This window comes from Panulirus ornatus, chromosome 17 (genome assembly GCF_036320965.1).
Source record: "Panulirus ornatus isolate Po-2019 chromosome 17, ASM3632096v1, whole genome shotgun sequence".
In the NCBI taxonomy this organism is placed as follows: Eukaryota; Metazoa; Arthropoda; class Malacostraca; order Decapoda; family Palinuridae; genus Panulirus; species Panulirus ornatus.
In genome coordinates this window covers 10,980,251-11,000,000 of record NC_092240.1, presented here as the reverse complement: position 1 = coordinate 11,000,000, position 19,750 = coordinate 10,980,251, and the positions used below count along the sequence as shown (strand labels likewise).

At 42.2% G+C, this 19,750-nt stretch overlaps 1 protein-coding gene across 1 annotated transcript in view; it reads right to left on the bottom strand.

The window, feature by feature from the left end:
- Nucleotides 1-19,750, bottom strand: part of LOC139754559 (nephrin-like) — an 894,341-nt gene that overhangs the window by 182,832 nt on the left and 691,759 nt on the right. The window lies entirely within an intron of this gene.

Here is a 19,750-nt window from a genome sequence, read left to right as displayed (position 1 = left end):
GTGAGCGTTTTTACATTACGTCAGCTACATGAATTTTATTCACTCCAACGCACTGAAAAATATACACTTGTCACATTTAGATAAACATGTTCTTTACAGTACATGATTTTGGTGATATCTTCAGTGCATTTTATTAATCATTCTATCCCAAATATACCGTTATATTCAAGTAATGGTCCTTTATTTTTTCCACGAGATCTATTAAGCAGATAATCCTTACTCTACGTTGCTTAAAAGTAATACCTCGCTTATTTGCCGTCTCATGTCTTAAAACAGGAAACTTTGGGTCCATTTTCAATGAACCCTTAATGGACCATGCGTTGAATATTCTCAACATTCTAGCCCACACCTCCTTTAATCGAAGTGCAGCACGAAGAGACACTGCCGACTTCAATGAACTTTCTTGGGTATCGGTGGTAAAGCAAATGTCAGCGTGTGTACGAACACAGCCTAAATGAATAGATATAGTTAGGGCAAAAGTTATATCGGTGTGTGTGTGCGATATATTTTGACGCCTTATGGAAGGGAATTAATGATGAACCGACTGATAGATAGATATCTAAGGACATGTATTCTAATCTATAAGATCTATATCTTTCAAGTAGGAGGAGAGACAGCCCTCCTAATCTAGCTTTGGGAATGAACAACCTTCCCATATGATAGACTATGGACAAGATTGAGAAAGAGGAGAGGGACTATAACAGTGAAGAGCGATTGGAATAGAAGGGAATAAACAGGTAGTGAGGGTAATGACTGGAAGGGTGACTGATGGGAATTATACGTGTTCAGAGCAGTCTTTCTTTAAAGTCTCCCCACCCAAGAAAAAAATATATAATCGATGTTATTATAACTTCCATGATTTCTTTTATGGAAAGCAGGGCCACTGAATGCCCTTATTATAGCAATATTGTATCTATATATATATATATATATATATATATATATATATATATATATATATATATATATATATATATATATAATCATACGAGGTGTATATAAATATTTTTATTCTTAATATAGTTAATCGCCGTCTCCCGCGTTAGCGAGGTAGCGCAAGGAAATAGACGAGGAATGGCCCAACCCACCCACATACACATGTATATACATAAACGCCCACACATGCACATATACATACATATACATTTCCCCATTATACATACGTATACATACAAAGAAATATATACACATGTACATATTCATATTTGTTGCGATCATCCATAACTGTATATATATATAAATCTATATGAAGTTATGAATTTCACTTCATATAGATATAATCACACGAGGTGTATATAAATTCATATATACGACACTCAAGTTCCAGAGTGTGTAAACAAGAGAAAGGCAGTATAATCAACACCAGATCACCACCAGCCCACACGCAACAACCTGCACCAGTACCAACGTGAAGTGAAAAGTAACACAAAACTTCGCTAGCAGTTTGTACGACTCTGCCAAGCCTGGGAGCGATGCCGAGAGAGAGAGAGAGAGAGAGAGAGAGAGAGAGAGAGAGAGAGAGAGAGAGAGAGAGAGAGAGCGCCCCTTATGTAATTTTAGGGTGGTGACTTATGAAAATTTCTTGAAGCTGTTCAAAGACTCGGGTTTGAGAAGGTTATGTGAATAGGGAATGTCTCACAGACAGTGGGAGTGGAATGATGGGTATGGTATGTGTGTGTACTGGAAGGGAAGTTGGTGTATGTACGTACGTGTGTGTGTGTGTGTGTGTGTGTGTGTGTGTGTGTGTGTGTGTGTGTGTGTGTGTGTTCGTCTATCTGTTCACTTACTCATAGTTTCACTCACATCGAATGATCAAAGCTAATGAATATGGACGTCTCGTCTCAAGGAACAAAACCGAACTCCTTCGGCAAAGATTAGAAAAAGAAATGGTCTTAACATACACCAATCACAGCTAGAACACCAATCCCCACACAAACGTTTCAGCTAGAACACCAATCCCCACACAAACGTTAGAGCTAGAACACCAATCCCCACATAATCGTCAGAGCTAAAACACCAATCCCCACATAAACGTTAGAGCTAGAACACCAATCCCCACATAATCGTCAGAGCTAAAACACCAATCCCCACATAAACGTTAGAGCTAGAACACCAATCCCCACATAAACGTTAGAGCTAGAACACCAATCCCCACATAATCGTCAGAGCTAAAACACCAATCCCCACATAAACGTCAGAGCTAGAACACCAATCCCCACATAATCGTCAGAGCTAGAACACCAATCCCCACATAATCGTCAGAGCTAAAACACCAATCCCCACACAAACGTTAGAGCTAGAACACCAATCCCCACATAAACGTTAGAGCTAGAACACCAATCCCCACATAAACGTTAGAGCTAGAACACCAATCCCCACATAAACGTTAGAGCTAGAACACCAATCCCCACAAAAATTTCACAAGTACAACACCAATCCCAATATAAACGTCACAGCCAAAGCACAAATCCTTACACAAGCTTTACAACTATAGCACCAATCCCTACATAAACGTCACATCTAAAACACCAATCCCTACGTAAATCTCAGAGCTAGATCACCAATCCCTACGTAAATCTCAGAGCTAGATCACCAATCCCTACATTAACCTCAGTACCAAGATCACCAATCCCTACATTAACCTCAGTACCAAGATCACCAATCCCTACATTAACCTCAGTACCAAGATGACTAATCCCTACATTAACCTCAGTACCAAGATCACCAATCCCTACATTAACCTCAGTACCAAGATCACCAATCACTACATTAACCTCAGTACCAAGATCACCAATCCCTACATTAACCTCAGTACCAAGATCACCAATCCCTACATTAACCTCAGTACCAAGATCACCAATCCCTACATTAACCTCAGTACCAAGATCACCAATCCCTACATTAACCTCAGTACCAAGATCACCAATCCCTACATTAACCTCAGTACCAAGATGACTAATCCCTACATTAACCTCAGTACCAAGATCACCAATCCCTACATTAACCTCAGTACCAAGATCACCAATCCCTACATTAACCTCAGTACCAAGATGACTAATCCCTACATTAACCTCACTACCAAGATCACCAATCCCTACATTAACCTCAGTACCAAGATCACCAATCCCTACATTAACCTCAGTACCAAGATGACTAATCCCTACATTAACCTCACTACCAAGATCACCAATCCCTACATTAACCTCAGTACCAAGATGACTAATCCCTACATTAACCTCAGTACCAAGATCACCAATCCCTACATTAACCTCAGTACCAAGATCACCAATCCCTACATTAACCTCAGTACCAAGATCACCAATCCCTACATTAACCTCAGTACCAAGATCACCAATCCCTACATTAACCTCAGTACCAAGATCACCAATCCCTACATTAACCTCAGTACCAAGATCACCAATCCCTACATTAACCTCAGTACCAAGATGACTAATCCCTACATTAACCTCAGTACCAAGATCACCAATCCCTACATTAACCTCAGTACCAAGATCACCAATCCCTACATTAACCTCAGTACCAAGATCACCAATCCCTACATTAACCTCAGTACCAAGATCACCAATCCCTACATTAACCTCAGTACCAAGATCACCAATCCCTACATTAACCTCAGTACCAAGATGACTAATCCCTACATTAACCTCAGTACCAAGATCACCAATCCCTACATTAACCTCAGTACCAAGATCACCAATCCCTACATTAACCTCAGTACCAAGATCACCAATCCCTACATTAACCTCAGTACCAAGATGACTAATCCCTACATTAACCTCACTACCAAGATCACCAATCCCTACATTAACCTCAGTACCAAGATCACCAATCCCTACATTAACCTCAGTACCAAGATCACCAATCCCTACATTAACCTTAGTACCAAGATTACCAATCCCTACATTAACCTCAGTACCAAGATCACCAATCCCTACATTAACCTCAGTACCAAGATCACCAATCCCTACATTAACCTCAGTACCAAGATCACCAATCCCTACATTAACCTCAGTACCAAGATCACCAATCCCTACATTAACCTCAGTACCAAGATCACCAATCCCTACATTAACCTCAGTACCAAGATGAATAATCCCTACATTAACCTCACTACCAAGATCACCAATCCCTACATTAACCTCAGTACCAAGATCACCAATCCCTACATTAACCTCAGTACCAAGATCACCAATCCCTACATTAACCTCAGTACCAAGATGACTAATCCCTACATTAACCTCACTACCAAGATCACCAATCCCTACATTAACCTCAGTACCAAGATGACTAATCCCTACATTAACCTCAGTACCAAGATCACCAATCCCTACATTAACCTCAGTACCAAGATCACCAATCCCTACATTAACCTCAGTACCAAGATGACTAATCCCTACATTAACCTCAGTACCAAGATGACTAATCCCTACATTAACCTCAGTACCAAGATCACCAATCCCTACATTAACCTCAGTACCAAGATGACTAATCCCTACATTAACCTCACTACCAAGATCACCAATCCCTACATTAACCTCAGCACCAAGATCACCAATCCCTACATTAACCTCAGTACCAAGATCACCAATCCCTACATTAACCTTAGTACCAAGATTACCAATCCCTACATTAACCTCAGTACCAAGATCACCAATCCCTACATTAACCTCAGTACCAAGATCACCAATCCCTACATTAACCTCAGTACCAAGATCACCAATCCCTACATTAACCTCAGTACCAAGATCACCAATCCCTACATTAACCTCAGTACCAAGATCACCAATCCCTACATTAACCTCAGTACCAAGATCACCAATCCCTACATTAACCTCAGTACCAAGATCACCAATCCCTACATTAACCTCAGTACCAAGATCACCAATCCCTACATTAACCTCAGTACCAAGATCACCAATCCCTACATTAACCTCAGTACCAAGATCACCAATCCCTACATTAACCTCAGTACCAAGATCACCAATCCCTACATTAACCTCAGTACCAAGATCACCAATCCCTACATTAACCTTAGTACCAAGATTACCTATCCCTAAATAAACTTTAGGTCTACAAAACCAATCCCTACGTAAGCTTCACAAGGATTACACCAATCCCTAGGCATATTCCACAAGCAGGACACCAATCCCAAAGTAAACTTCACAACTTAGATCACCAATCCCTCGATTTAGCAAGCCAAATAATATCATTTATCATTCCATGATTTCCGGTTTATAACAATCAAAACACCCCAATATTCTCACAAAAAAGGGAGGGGGGCCAACAATACAATCAAAAATACAATAAGTTTACAAAGCAAATACAAACTCGATAAAAAACCTTTTTAATTCCCGTTTACAAAACGCGACCACACAAGAATATATTTTTTTTTTTTTCGAATGCGTTATAATATATCTACCATCCAACATGAAATTTTGATAGAACTCACTTGGCTCTGACGTTTAGTTGGTACACAAGACAGATATTGGTGTTCCTTGATTCGAGATTCCAAATGGCTCTCTCTCTCTCTCTCTCTCTCTCTCTCTCTCTCTCTCTCTCTCTCTCTCTCTCTCTCTCTCTCTCTCTCTCCCTCCTTACCAAAGTGATGAATGTGGGTTCGTTTTCCAATGATTTCTCTCATATACGAATGTGTACGAAACGTATGTGCCCATATACATGTATATGAATGTATATATGTAACTATTTTCTTTTTTGTAATTCACTGTACGGGAAAGGGGATACACACATGGGGCCTCATCTCTAGAAGAAGATGTGTGTGTTAAGTATGCAATTAACCTATTTGTTCAGTATTGGGAAGGAGTCCTACACTTGTGCTATCTCACCTCTTGAATATATGTATATGTATGTGTGTATGTAATTAACCTATATGTAATGTATGGGGAAGAACTCTTACACTCGTGCGGCCCCATCTCTTAAAACAATATGCATGTATGCATTTAATTTTACTATTTGTACCGTATGGGGAGGGAGTTTTACATTTTTTGAGCCCCTCACCTCTTGAACAAATGTATGTATGTAAGTAATTAACTGTTTGTACCGTATAGGGAGAGAGAGTTTTAAACTCGTAGCACTCCGTATCTTGAATTCTCTACAATCACCCTAAATTTACGTATGTAGCCCGACCATCTGTATGTATCCACCTATGTATGGATGTATTCATGAAAAATGGAATCATCATCACATCCCTCACAGACGCCTATACATGTGCGCGAGTTTTCAATCGTCTGAGAAAACGCCACAAAAATATATCGAGATTGGAAATTCCCAGGCGGAGAAAATAGCATGAATAACATTCTGGCTGTCGAAGAGGAAGGTGAAAAGCCTTGAAAGGAGGACAGATACAAGAGGTACTTGCAAAGGAGGAGAGAAAATCGCTTTATGTGATCAAGAAGACATTGATAAGGACAGACGTTTGAAGCGAATGGAAAGAGCGTGAAAGAAATGAAACTTTTCTTTGTGTGTTCGCCGAGACCACACATTTAATCGAGTGCCCCGATAGTTAAGGCCATTTCACTAATACAAAATCACGACAGACACGCAGTTTTATAAATGCCGAAAAAACTCTGAAGATGTGCTAATACACGAAAGCGCTCAGGATCTAACTTTTCCTTTTCAATATATATCTTATCTATTATACTTTGTCGCCGTCTCCCGCGTCAGCGAGGTAGCGCAAGGAAACAGACGAAAGAATGGTCCAACCCACCCACCCACATACATATGTATATACATACACGTCCACACACGCACATATACATACCTATACATTCCAACGTATACATATATATACATACACAGACATATACATATATACACATGTACATATTCATACTTGCTGCCTTCATCCATTCTCGTCGCTACCGCCGCCACACATAAAATGGCACCTCCCCTCCCCACCGCGCACGCGCGAGGTAGCGCTAGGAAAAGACAACAAAGGCCACATTCGTTCACACTCAGTCTCTAGCTGTCATGTAATAATGCACCGAATTCACAGCTCCCTTTCCACATCCAGGCCCCACAAAACTTTCCAGGGTTTACCCCAGACGCTTCACATGCCCTGGTTCAATCCATTGACAGCACGTGTATATATATATATATATAAATATATATATATATATATATATATATATATATATATATATATATATATATATTTATATATATATATATATATATATATATACAAACTCGACCCCGGGCGGCCCACGAGTACGTCATAGTCAACAACACCATCCACTACATCACAAAGGGCGTGTGAAACTTTAGTACTTTAAAAGGTCATGTGACAAAACCCAAAAAGAAAAAAAAAAGTATTAACTGAACCCTCATTGACAAGCGATTACCAGTCATTTCGGAACTATCAAACCAAATAAAAACACACACGTCAGAGGATGATTGAATATGCAAATAAGCCCGCTCATGCATCTCTTATAGGCACACAGGCATACATTTAGAGCGTTGGGGGGATACGTTACCAAAAGACATCATTTGCATCCGAAGCAAGGAAGGAATAGTCACTTAACAAGCCACCTCTCCTTGTCTTGACTACCCACATAATGTGGATGGCCATGGGGGAAGGACAGATAACAGATGACCTAAGGTTATCCAAGGATAAACGTTAATTCTAGCCTAAATCTGTGATTATATATACCAAAGGCAACTGGGAGTAAATTCCTATGTTGGTGTGTACATATATGTACACATATATAGAAAATGTGCAGGGATGCACGAAGAGAGACTTGGTCACCTGTGCTTGTATTTGTTCGAGTGTGTGTGTGTGTGTGTGATTCCATGCGTATCAATACACTACTTTATTCCCTTGTGTGTATGATTATTATTTTCACCTTTACACACACACACACGACACATGATTTACAAGCGGCCAAATGTTTTACGTCCTGTGATAAATCACCTCTTTTTTTTATTGCCTCTCCTCTACGTGTGACCTTAGGAAAATCGTTGAAGGTCCGAAATAACATCTGAAATTACCTAGGAAGGAGGGAAGTGTACGTGTACTTAATCCCTACCGTAATGCTAACGTAGGGAGTAAAGGGAGGGGAGTGAAGCGATAAGTTACGAACCCAATCCCTATTCTCCTTCTAAAGTAGGGAGTAAGGAAGGGAAGGCAGCAGCTTTTCTGTACTCAATCTCTACTATAACTCTAAGGTAGGGACTCATGGAAGGGGAACTCAATCCCTACTCTCATTATAGGATAGGGAGTCAGGTAGGGAAGGGGGATGCAAGCCTCTATGGATTGGAATCCCTTCCTTAATACGAGGAGTGAGGGGGGATACAAGCCTCTATGGATTGGAATCCCTTCCTTAATACATAGGGAGGGAGGGAGACAGGGAAGGAGGGAAGCCAGGGTTTCAGTACTTTAATCCCTACTGTAATTCCATGGTCCACTAGAGAGAGGCATGGGAAGATAAATTATATAAACCACTCGCGATCCACGACTCAAAGTGTACCCTTTGAAGTATAATTTATTCGAAGCATTATATATCATGTCTTTGGTATTAGGCACGCGAGGCTTATAGCCGGGGTTTAAAATAACCAGAGCGATATATATATATATATATATATATATATATATATATATATATATATATATATATATATAGGAAATGATCACAATTTTGCGCGTGATCAAGATATTCCTACGGGTCCACGGGGAAAATAAAACACGAAAAGTTCCCAAGTGCACTTTCGTGTAATAATCACATCATCAGGGGAGACACATGAGAGAAATATAACAGTCAGTTGATATACATCGAAGAGACGAAGCTAGGACACCATTTGGTAAACATGTGCACTTGGGAACTTTTCGTGTTTCATTGTCCCCGTGGACTCATAGGAAAATATATATATATATATATATATATATATATATATATATATATATATATATATATATACACACCAAAGGAGAATGCTGTGCATTACCGACTCCAGTCTCACCGAGGTAGTTTTCGAATGAGTTACATTAGTGAATACGAGAGTAAAAAGAAGGGGAAGTAAACAGCGCAGAATTTGAAGGTAATAACAGAACGAAGGATAAAAGAAAGAACCATCAAGAAGGATGAAAAAAAAAAAAACAGTAAGAACGGAAACCGTCGAGGCAATTTATTTTCTGTTTGTATCATCGGTGAAACGGCGGATATCGGCTCCAGACTGTCATCGGGGGTCGGGTGGAATCGATGGCTATCGGCTATTTTGGCGATGGAAACTCAAAAGAGCCGATTAAAACTCCATAACCGATACATAGTCCTAGCGGCTACCTGGAGCCCGCAGAGAGAGAGAGAGAGAGAGAGAGAGAGAGAGAGAGAGAGAGAGAGAGAGAGAGAGAGAGAGAGAGAGAGAGAGAGAGAGAGACCTACCAAACGAGAACTTACGAGACTTTTGTCACGAGACAGGGCTATTGGGTACGGCTCACCTCAGAACGAGAGAGAGAGAGAGAGAGAGAGAGAGAGAGAGAGAGAGAGAGAGAGAGAGAGAGAGAGAGAGAAGGCTGTATCGATTAAATGTAAACCCAACCCCCTCTCACCTCCTCTGCTTTGCTAGCTGATTCAGTATTAATTCTATGTGGCCTCTGGGAGCGAGAGAAGGCGAGGGTGGGTGGGTGGGTTAGTTAGGACGGGCAACTCGACTTTGCTTCTCCATTACACGTATGATACTGTGACTGACGCTTTAAAAAAAGGTCTTTTCAAGGATTCTATAATCGCGTCTGATATAGACCGAATGATAAGTTTATGATACGCTCGTTGTCTTTTGTCTTGGACGCACCCGATCTCCATCTAGACAGTCACTTGTTTACCAAATGGCGTCCTAGTTACGTCTCTTCGTTGTATATCAACTGACTTATATTTCTCTCGTGTCTCCCCTGGTGATGTGACTATTACACGAAAGTGCACTTGGAAACTTGTGTTTCATTCCCCCATGGATTCATATATACGAAACATTGGTAATCAAAGCTTTAGAATATTCAGGCGAGTTTAGTCTGCTACGATCCTATGTATATTCGGGGATGGGATTCACATAGCTCATGGCTTAGGATTAGCCTTGTAGTATATAACACTTACGGTGTATAAAAAAAAAAGTATATGCTATAATACCATGCGACCCCTGCAATACCATAAGTATTAACGCGGGTGCTATCAAACTTGCCTCCGGTTCATCGAAACTGCTCCAATATGTGTCATAGATTTAGAGGAGATATAACCTGGTTTTACGCGTCGAGCTACATTGCCCGTAGATCCGACTCGTGCATCACGACGAGAGATAAAGTTTTATCTATACTGTTATAGTGTTACGTCTTGTCACGTCATATACAGTTACGTTTTGTCACGTTACGTCTTTTCACGTCCTGTTACGTTCTGTACCATTATACTGTTACGTCTTGTCACGTTCGGTACAGTTATACTGTTACGTCTTGTTACGTTATGTACTGTTATACCGTCCCGTCTTGTTACCGTTAGACTGTCACGTTTTGTCACGTTATGTACCATTGTACTGTTACGTCTTGTACCATTATACCGTTACGTGTCACGTTTACGTCACTGGGTCACGGAGTGGGGTCAGGCTCGTTAATAAATGGCAAGATCATCTTTTGTTCTCCACTAATCGTCCGTCTGTCATTTTTGGCATTCACCTGACGCTGTATCGCCTACATTAAGCAAATACTATAACGCACCACGACTTTAAGTAATTAGTCTTGTATTATATATCTTTTGGGGTCAAAATTAAGAGTTCATAGGGGGAAAAAACAATGGAAAAGAAATAAGAGGGATTCAAAGGATCTCAAATCAAGACTTGCGGGGGTAAAAGAAAATGAGAATGGGCGGGAAAGGAGACGGACTTCAATGAGGCCCAAAGTTTCATACCGACGGCAGCCGACGTTCCTGTGAAATGCCGTCCACGTACACCTGCCGGAGAGAGAGCAAGAGAGCTTGACAAAAATCCTTTCTCCGACTTGGGAGCTTCCCGCTCGCCGCGACGGCCTCCTCCTGCTCCTCCTCCAGGAGGAGGAGGACCCTGTCAAGGTCACGGGGAAAAGGGGAAGGCTGGTAGGTAAGGAGGGAGGAGGAGGAGGAGGAGGAGGAGGAGGGTGGTATGGCTTCATATGCCATCATGAACAAGGAGGAACCACCACTAACTTTACGCTTGAATCTCCTCCTCCTCCTGCTGCAGGAGGAGGAGGAGCCTGTCAAGGTCACGGGGAAAAGGGGAAGGTTGGTAGGTAAGGAGGGAGGAGGAGGAGAGCGGTATGGCTTCGTATGCCATCATGAACAAGGAGGAACCACCACCAACTCTACGCTCGAATCTCACTACAAGGTCAACGTTGAGGATTTGCTCCACCTGTGGTTCGAGGATGTGATTTCTAGTCTAAGAATCAGGGATTTTTGAATATCTACGGATCGGGGATTTTTGAATATCTACGGATCGGGGATTTTTGTATCACTTTAAGGACCAGGGATTTATGGATAGGAGATTTCGTATCATCTAAGGATCGGCGATTTTATATCTAAAAGGTGGGTATTTACTCCACGTACCGAGGATTTTGTATATATCTACGGATCGGGGATTTATAAGGTGTAAATTGAGGATTTATTCAATCTAAGGATGGGAGGATTTATATTAATGTAAGGTTGGGATCTGTTCTTACTAAGGATCAGGGATTTATATCTGTCCAAGGTGAGGATTTATTCTATCAAAGGATTCGGGATCTGAATAGTCAAAGGATTAGCGTGACGATCGTAAGGTAAACACCGTCTAATGAGCAGAGATTTGGTCTTTAAGAGGTAGGGATTCACTGAATCTAATGGCAGACGAGTTGGCAGGATAATAAGAGGCGAATGAAGGCGAACTCCAGGGAAGACAACGATGACGAAGAAGGTAAACAGGACACCAAAGAAGGAGAGAGAGAGAGAGAGAGAGAGAGAGAGAGAGAGAGAGAGAGAGAGAGAGAGAGAGAGAGAGAGAGAGAGAGCTCCCAGTTCTTTTCTCTCGGGGTCGGAGACACTGAGGAAGGGAAGTGAAAATATAGACGAAGAAGGTAAACAGGACATCAAAGGAGGAGAGAGAGAGAGAGAGAGAGAGAGAGAGAGAGAGAGAGAGAGAGCTCCCAATTCTTTCCTCTCGGGGGTCGGAGACACTGCAGAAGGAAGGGAAGTGAAAATATACACGCTGGAGCTCAGTCATAGATCGACCCTTAACCCAACTCCAGCAAACAAGACATACATCACACTATATCCCCCAGGCAGGCAAGTCCAATACATACACGACCACACCAAGTTCCATTACGACCCTTGTGTCAACACACCCACGTTGGATCGTTCACATAAGATGGGGAGACTGCCATCGGCGAGTATAAAGATATAATACGTCGCTTTGGTACGCTTATTTTCCAGGCAATCACTTGTATAATCATACATCAGTCAGCCAAGTCTACACAAGGAGGAGTTGTCGTACCGCAAGCTATTATCGCACTGGGTCGAGTGAAACCACACAACCAAAAGGTTCTTTACAGTACATAAGAGAATACATAGTCTTAGAATAACTATGAATACTTGAAAGATATTCAGAGGGTCATTATTCGAACCGAGACAGTAACAAGCTCTGTGGTCGTAAACCCAAATAACTAACTAAATGAATAAACCAATCCGAAACTAAATTGCTTCGAAATGAAACATTACGAACCACTGTGAACGACGTATCACCGAACATCACTTCAAAGAGTATCGAATCCTTTCGTGATTTACAAAGGGTGTTGAACGTTTACCCAAAGCTGTAAACGGGAGCTGGTGTTTACAGAGTACGCACAAAGGGTGTTGCATGTTTACACAAAGCTGTAAACGGGAGCTGGTGTTTACAGAGTACGCTCAAAGGGTGTTGCATGTTTACACAAAGCTGTAAACGGGAGCTGGTGTTTACAGAGTACGCACAAAGGGTGTTGCATGTTTACACAAAGCTGTAAACGGGAGCTGGTGTTTACAGAGTACGCACAAAGGGTGTTGCACGTTTACACAAAGCTGTAAACGGGAGCTGGTGTTTACAGAGTACGAGCAAATTTGGCTCCTGCGTTTTAAGAATGTCGTTTTCTGAGGAGACAGAAAGCAAATCCTTCCCTTTGATATTGGAGCTCAATTTCTCGTGGAATAAATTATATCACAGTTCCTCCTTCGACTCAGCAAACGAAAGACAGAACCTGTCTGAGGTTACGTCTATATCAACACTTACTAGTCACTACTGTATGTACGAGGACAATATTACAAAAGGATCTTATTAGAATGTCTAGAGTTTGAGAATTATTATATATATAGGAGGGAAAGAATATTTCCCACGTATTCCCTGCGTGTCGTAGAAGGCGACTAAGAGGGAAAGGGAGCGGTGAGGGCTGGAAATCCTCCCCTCCAGTTTTTTACTTTTCCAAAAGGAACAGAGAAGGGGGCCAAGTGAGGATTTTCCCACACTTAGGCTCAGTCCTCTCTTCTTAGCACTACCTCGCTAACGTGGAAAATGGCGAGTATGTATAATAGGGGATAGGGGAGAAAGAATACTTCCCACGTATTCCCTGCGTGTCGTAGAAGGCGACTAAAAGGGGAGGGAGCGGGGGGCTGTAAATCCTCCCCTCTCATTATTTTTTTTTAATTTTCCAAAAGAAGGAACAGAGAAGGGGGCCAGGTGAGGATATTCCCTCAAAGGCCCAGTTCTCTGTTCTTAACGCTACCTCGCTAAGGCGGGAAATGGCGAATAGTTTAAAAGAAAGAAAAAGATGTATGAAAAAGAATCCAATGAATTATATTTTTTCGTGATAACAGCATGTGGATGTATATAATCAAGCTTTCATTCATTGATTATGTCATTCACAGTGTAGTACCTTCGCTCCGACTTCTCACGTGCGACTGGAGTATCAGTCACGTATTAATACGTCCGAACGTAAGGTGTTTACGATTACCTACGACGCAGGCTTGCCATCAGGCAGAGCTGGGGGAACGAAAGAGAGAAAGACGAAATCAAGAACACACACACACACACACACTCGAAATCGAATTAGAATAGAGAAAGATGGAAAATACGACAAACAAGAACACACACAGAGCCACACACACGGACAGACAAGCAAACAGACGAGGGAGAGAAAAGAAAGACATGAAGAATCGTACCCAGAACCTGTCACAGCTCAGAAGAATCCGTCAATTGTAGAGTCCCCGCCAGAGAGAGAGAGAGAGAGAGAGAGAGAGAGAGAGAGGACGTCTTCTACGGAAGCAACGAAATGCACCTTCTATTCACCAGCCAGACGGGCGGGTTGGCTAGCTAGCCAGCCAACCAATCCACCCTCCCTCCTTCCCCAGCAGCTCTTTGATGTCTGGTATGGTCACACTCTCCTCCACGCCAAGCAGGTAGGTGGAGCGCTTGATTCAGGGACGTGTGGCTTACACCCTACAAGAACTGGCCTAGGGTGAGGTTTTACAGAGCTTTTCATCCCGGACCACTGGAGTAACGAGAATGGATTGATGGATGATGTCTGGTGCCTCGAAAAGGAAAGATTCCTGCATCGAAAATCGTGTGCTGTTGCCTATTTGCAATTACCTCCTTGTCTTGAGTCTTGGCATATTCTAAGTTTAACCCACTGCAGGATATGAACAGCTTGCCCAGTGCAGGACGCGAAAAGATTGCCGAATATTTGACAACAGACAGTCCGTCGGGTTTGCTATTACCGTAATGTGGGGCTCTTGCAGACAGACTGGGGACGAAGTCAACTTCAAAGTCCTTTACGTAAAACAGATTTCTTTTCCGGAGCTTGTGTTACGCAAGACAATAAATATTCTCACTGAAGTCTCAGTTTCGCTGTGTCTCATCTCTTCTTTACGTTGGCTCGGGTTGAATTTCATCAACCATGTACCTGACCAAATGGTACGTTTCGTGTGTTTGTGCGCGCGTGCGCGAGAAAAGAAATATGACTAAACATTTTGATTTTCCTGCCGTTTTCCACTGGGAAATTACCATTCTCAATTACCAGGTACAACGATCTAAGCTTCATACATAATTATAATTTAAATTTCTCTTCCCTTTTACATATATACAGAATTCCACCCCCCCCCGCACCAAAATCCATCGCTTATCAAAATTGTAAACTTGGCTCTACATCCAGCACATATTCCTTCAACAACATACAGCTTGTGATAAAGTCCATTTAGTATTCTCCTACACTTCTCAAACCACATTTCTAAATGCATTTACACCAAGTTCCTCCACCAACTTTACAAACTTCCGCAACCCTACCTTACTATACTCCTCACAAATCCCAACACTCCCCACCGACAACACTAGCAAACGTCTCCACCACACCTCTCCAACACACACTCCAACACCTTCGATCGGACATCCTTAACCCCACGAGCCTTCACAGACAATCCTTCGAACTCCAAAAACCAGGCACCCTACAAATCCTCAAAATTCCTATTTACTTACTACCTTTGAGTCGTCATAAAAAGTAAACCATCCAACGAACCCACGCCTACACTACACGCCTTACAAACACCATCAATTGCACCCACACCCACACCATCAATTGCAACTACACCCACGCCTCACAAACACCATCTATTACACCCACACCATCAATCACCTACACCCCACCCACACCAATTGCACCTACACCCCACCCACACCAATTGCACCTACAGCCACACCTCACAAACACCATCAAGTGCACCCATCCAAGCCTCAACACACAAACATCCACTCCCTTACACAACGAACACCCTTATCAAATAAGCCTCCACGATCTCTCTCCCTCTCTCTCTCTCTCTCTCTCTCTCTCTCTCTCTCTCTCTCTCTCTCTCTCTCTCTCTCTCTCCTCTCTCTCTCTCTCTCTCTCTCTACACTCCCCAACACCCCCCTTCCTCTCCCTCCCTCTACCATTCCCTCTCACCCAGCCATTGTTAAGGAGAAATTGGATGGTTCGTGGCTGGGCCAGAGGTGAAGGGGGGAGGAGGGGGGGACGACTGGTGTTGGGCAAGAGAGGATGGGTGGTAGGAGGATGTACCCAATATTGGCCTTCATTTAGGCCTGCAAACAATGTGTTGCACAAATACTTGGCCAGAATTGCATTATGGACCAACAGGGCGTAAAGTCTGGGTGGCGTTTCCTCTTACCCGCCAGGACGTATGAAGCAAGAGAAGGGTGTTCGTTCTTTTAGCTTTAGTGTAACTCCTCTGGGTTTTCTTGGACACTTACTTTGTTTTAGTATAAGTTCCGAGATATTGAGGGTTACAAGGGTGTGGGGATTATAAAGATCCCTCGAAGTATCATTCCTGGTTGCATGAAAGTGTGTTTTTTTTAGGAATTCTACAGTACGTAACAACTTCCGTGTCGGGTATCGCAGCATCGTTCTTTTAAGTTATGTGGGCAAGGTGAAAGGTTCATTTATCCCTATCAATACGTCTCAGAGGCCAGCAAATGGGCAGGCGTACACTATTAAACTCTCACTGCTCCTCTTCATCGTCGTAAACATCACCTATCTAAAAGTCGAAGTAAAAATTCATAGAAATAAATAAAAAAAATTGAAGATGCCGCTCTTCATGGTTGTAAACATCACCGATCTAGAAGAAGTATGAATTCTTAAAAATATTAAAAAAAAAAAAAAGAAAGGGATTAAACCCCATTAAATAATATCCGATCGCCGTTCCCTTATCGAGGGACCTATACCACACCTTCCTCCTATCTATTTTTTGACGCCCTTAATCACCTGCCAGTCTTCTGAAAATGGTGTGATCTTTCACAAGAGTTATCAGCCATAGGAGACTTCCTCCCCACGAGATCTGCCCGAAGATATAACCCCCTTTACCATGCTACCTTCCTCCTGCAAAAAAAGTTTTAAGGTTTTTCTTTAAAGTTACCTTAATTCCTTTACAGCCTACGGGGTGAAAGAGGATCAAATTCCTCATATCACTTACTCAAACAACTATGACAATTCAAATACCGAGAGTGATGGAGTCAAACACCTATAGTAGCTATATAATCCAACTCTTCATTCACCATATATGCACCACAATGTGATCCCCCTACAAATCTTTGTAGGTATTAAGCTGATGGATAGCGAGTCTTTAATCCAAATTAATTCTGGGAGATTAAGGGATTCTTCAAATTAATCCTTCACCACCTATCACTACACACTGTAACTTCACCTTGGTGTACATACATACACACGTGTGATCTTACTATTAGTAGGATACAGACTCAAATGCGGCCCAAATTAATACACAATCACAGAAGGGTATTGATATGAAGATTTTCTTTCTTTTTCTTTCATACTATTCGCCATCTCCCGCATTAGCGAGGTAGCGTTAAGAACAGAGGACTGGGCCTCTGAGGGAATATCCTCACCTGGCCCCCTTCTCTGTTCCTTCTTTTGGAAAAAAAAAAAAAGATATAGTAGTAAAAGACATAGTAGTAAATTCTCTTTCACTTTACAGTTTCTACCAGAAAAAAGATAGATAGAGAGATAGATAGAGAAAGAGAGACAGAAGAGAATAATAAGTAGATTAATAAGAGAAACGCGCGTGTGTGTGTGTGTGTGTGTATGACAACAACTAAATAAATATAAAAAAATGTCTGACCTTGTTGAATGGGCAACTTGAAAAGAAAAAATAACTATTATTTAACTTTTTAACTTTCGCTTGTTTATCTTAGATAACTTAAAACTTTTTTCTTTCTTATTTTCTTAGTGGAGGCTTTTTCATGGAGGCCCTGGGACGCCTTTTACTAGATGCCTTTTACACCGAAGGACTTCAAGAAAATGAAATTATCTGCATTACCTTAACATTAAATGAATATTATCTCATACACACACACACACATGTAAATACTTATTCAGCTCCAGTAACCCATATCCAGGGGTACATGCAACACAAAGGCTGCGCTACATTCAGTAGGAGGAATATATCAGGACTTGCAAATAACCAACCATGTTACCATTACTCTATAACACTAACCCACACGACTTAAAATTCCCCCAGGGCGTGACTGATAAACCTTGTAGAAAAAAAAAGATAACCCACATGAGCAATAAAATGCCCCCAGGCGTGACTAATCAACTAAGCGAAAAAAAAAAAAAATGTGTACAAGAAGGAAAAAATGATATCGGTGCTTTTCAGATGGCTGTAGGACCAGACTCTCAAAGATGGGATGGTCCTACGAAGGAGGAGGAAGACGACGGAAGAGGGAGGGAGGGAAGGAAGGAAGGTATTCCAAAATTTGTCCCTCGAGGACTTGGATGTGCCTAGTGTGACAGAGGTGGGGAGGGAGAGAGAGAGAGCCGTGCTCATGGCCTGTATACCAGCAACCCACATGGTAATGTGATGATGCAGGTTGGAATTCACAGAAGACCGCATCCAATGTGTGTGTGTGTAGTGTAGTGTTCCAGTACAATCGTGCTCCAAGTTGGACACACACGCATTACCCTTCCCTTACCTCCTCTCCCGACCACAGATTGCGATTCCACCAATCGTTAAAAGCAAAAACTTAGCGTCCACCAAATCCCTCGCTCCCCATCACCGTTATCACTGATGACAACGAGTAACCCGGGAATCAAAAACGCTTGGAACGTGTTGTCAGTGACAGAACCTATCGCACCGCCTTATCTTTAGTAATCGTACCGCTTTGATAAGCTATACGATATCACAAAAAAATCATCATTTGTCATAAATGATGAGTTCATAGGTATACAGGGATACACAACAGGACTGGGTATACAAGGATACACAACAGGACGGGGTATACAAGGATACACAACAGTATGGCACTATATATAATGAGGCGTACAGCTCTGTGGCAACTATTACCTTTCACAACAGTCGAATGCCGAACGAAGACTGTTTCACATGAGAGAAACATCGACCAGAATGACAGAAGCTACGGTGTTCATTTCCTGTGTGGGGTTGGGTGTGGAGGAAGACAGGTTTGTGTATGTATGGGGCACACAAGACTAGGGAATGGTCGGCCGGTCGTTAACGAGGACGCGTGGAACGAGGTGTAGGAAGGGTTGAGGAGAGGGGGAGGGTGAGGGTTGAGGAGGAGGAGGAGGAGGAGAATAAAGGAGAGGGAACAAGAGTGTGTCAGTGTGTCAAGTATGCAAGAGGAATACAGAGTCAAATGCAGTAGGAACGGATAGGGACAGTGAGGGAGGCGAGGTGAAGCGAGCCGGGGAGGAGTGAGGGAACGTAATTTAGAGGGAGGATAGAGCGAGGGAGGAGGAGGAGGAGGCGAGGCAGAGGAAGCGAGGTAGATCGGCAAGGAGATGGGCAGTATATAGGAGGAGGCAGGAAATATTAGTATAGAGATGGGACGCACTACTGACAACATAACCAGCATGATGGAACATCATGATCACTTAATATGAGGAGGATAACGGGCCAGATTGGTTCTGATCCTACGTATCTCATGACCAGTTAGTCCTGGATTCTAACCACCGATAACTTGACCAAAGTCTAAATGGGAATAAAGTAAATTATTCCTCTCCCAACGAAATATATATAACAACTTGGTCAAGAATATGTATCTATTATCTCAGAGGCCAGTTCCCAACCGGAACTTCCTCAAGGGAGTGGCCACAGCAATACAGACCCCATAACCAGCTTTGAGTACCAAACCCTTAAAAGGCCACTGGCGGGGAGGGCAACTCCAGCGTAGTGTTTGCCGAGGCTCCTAC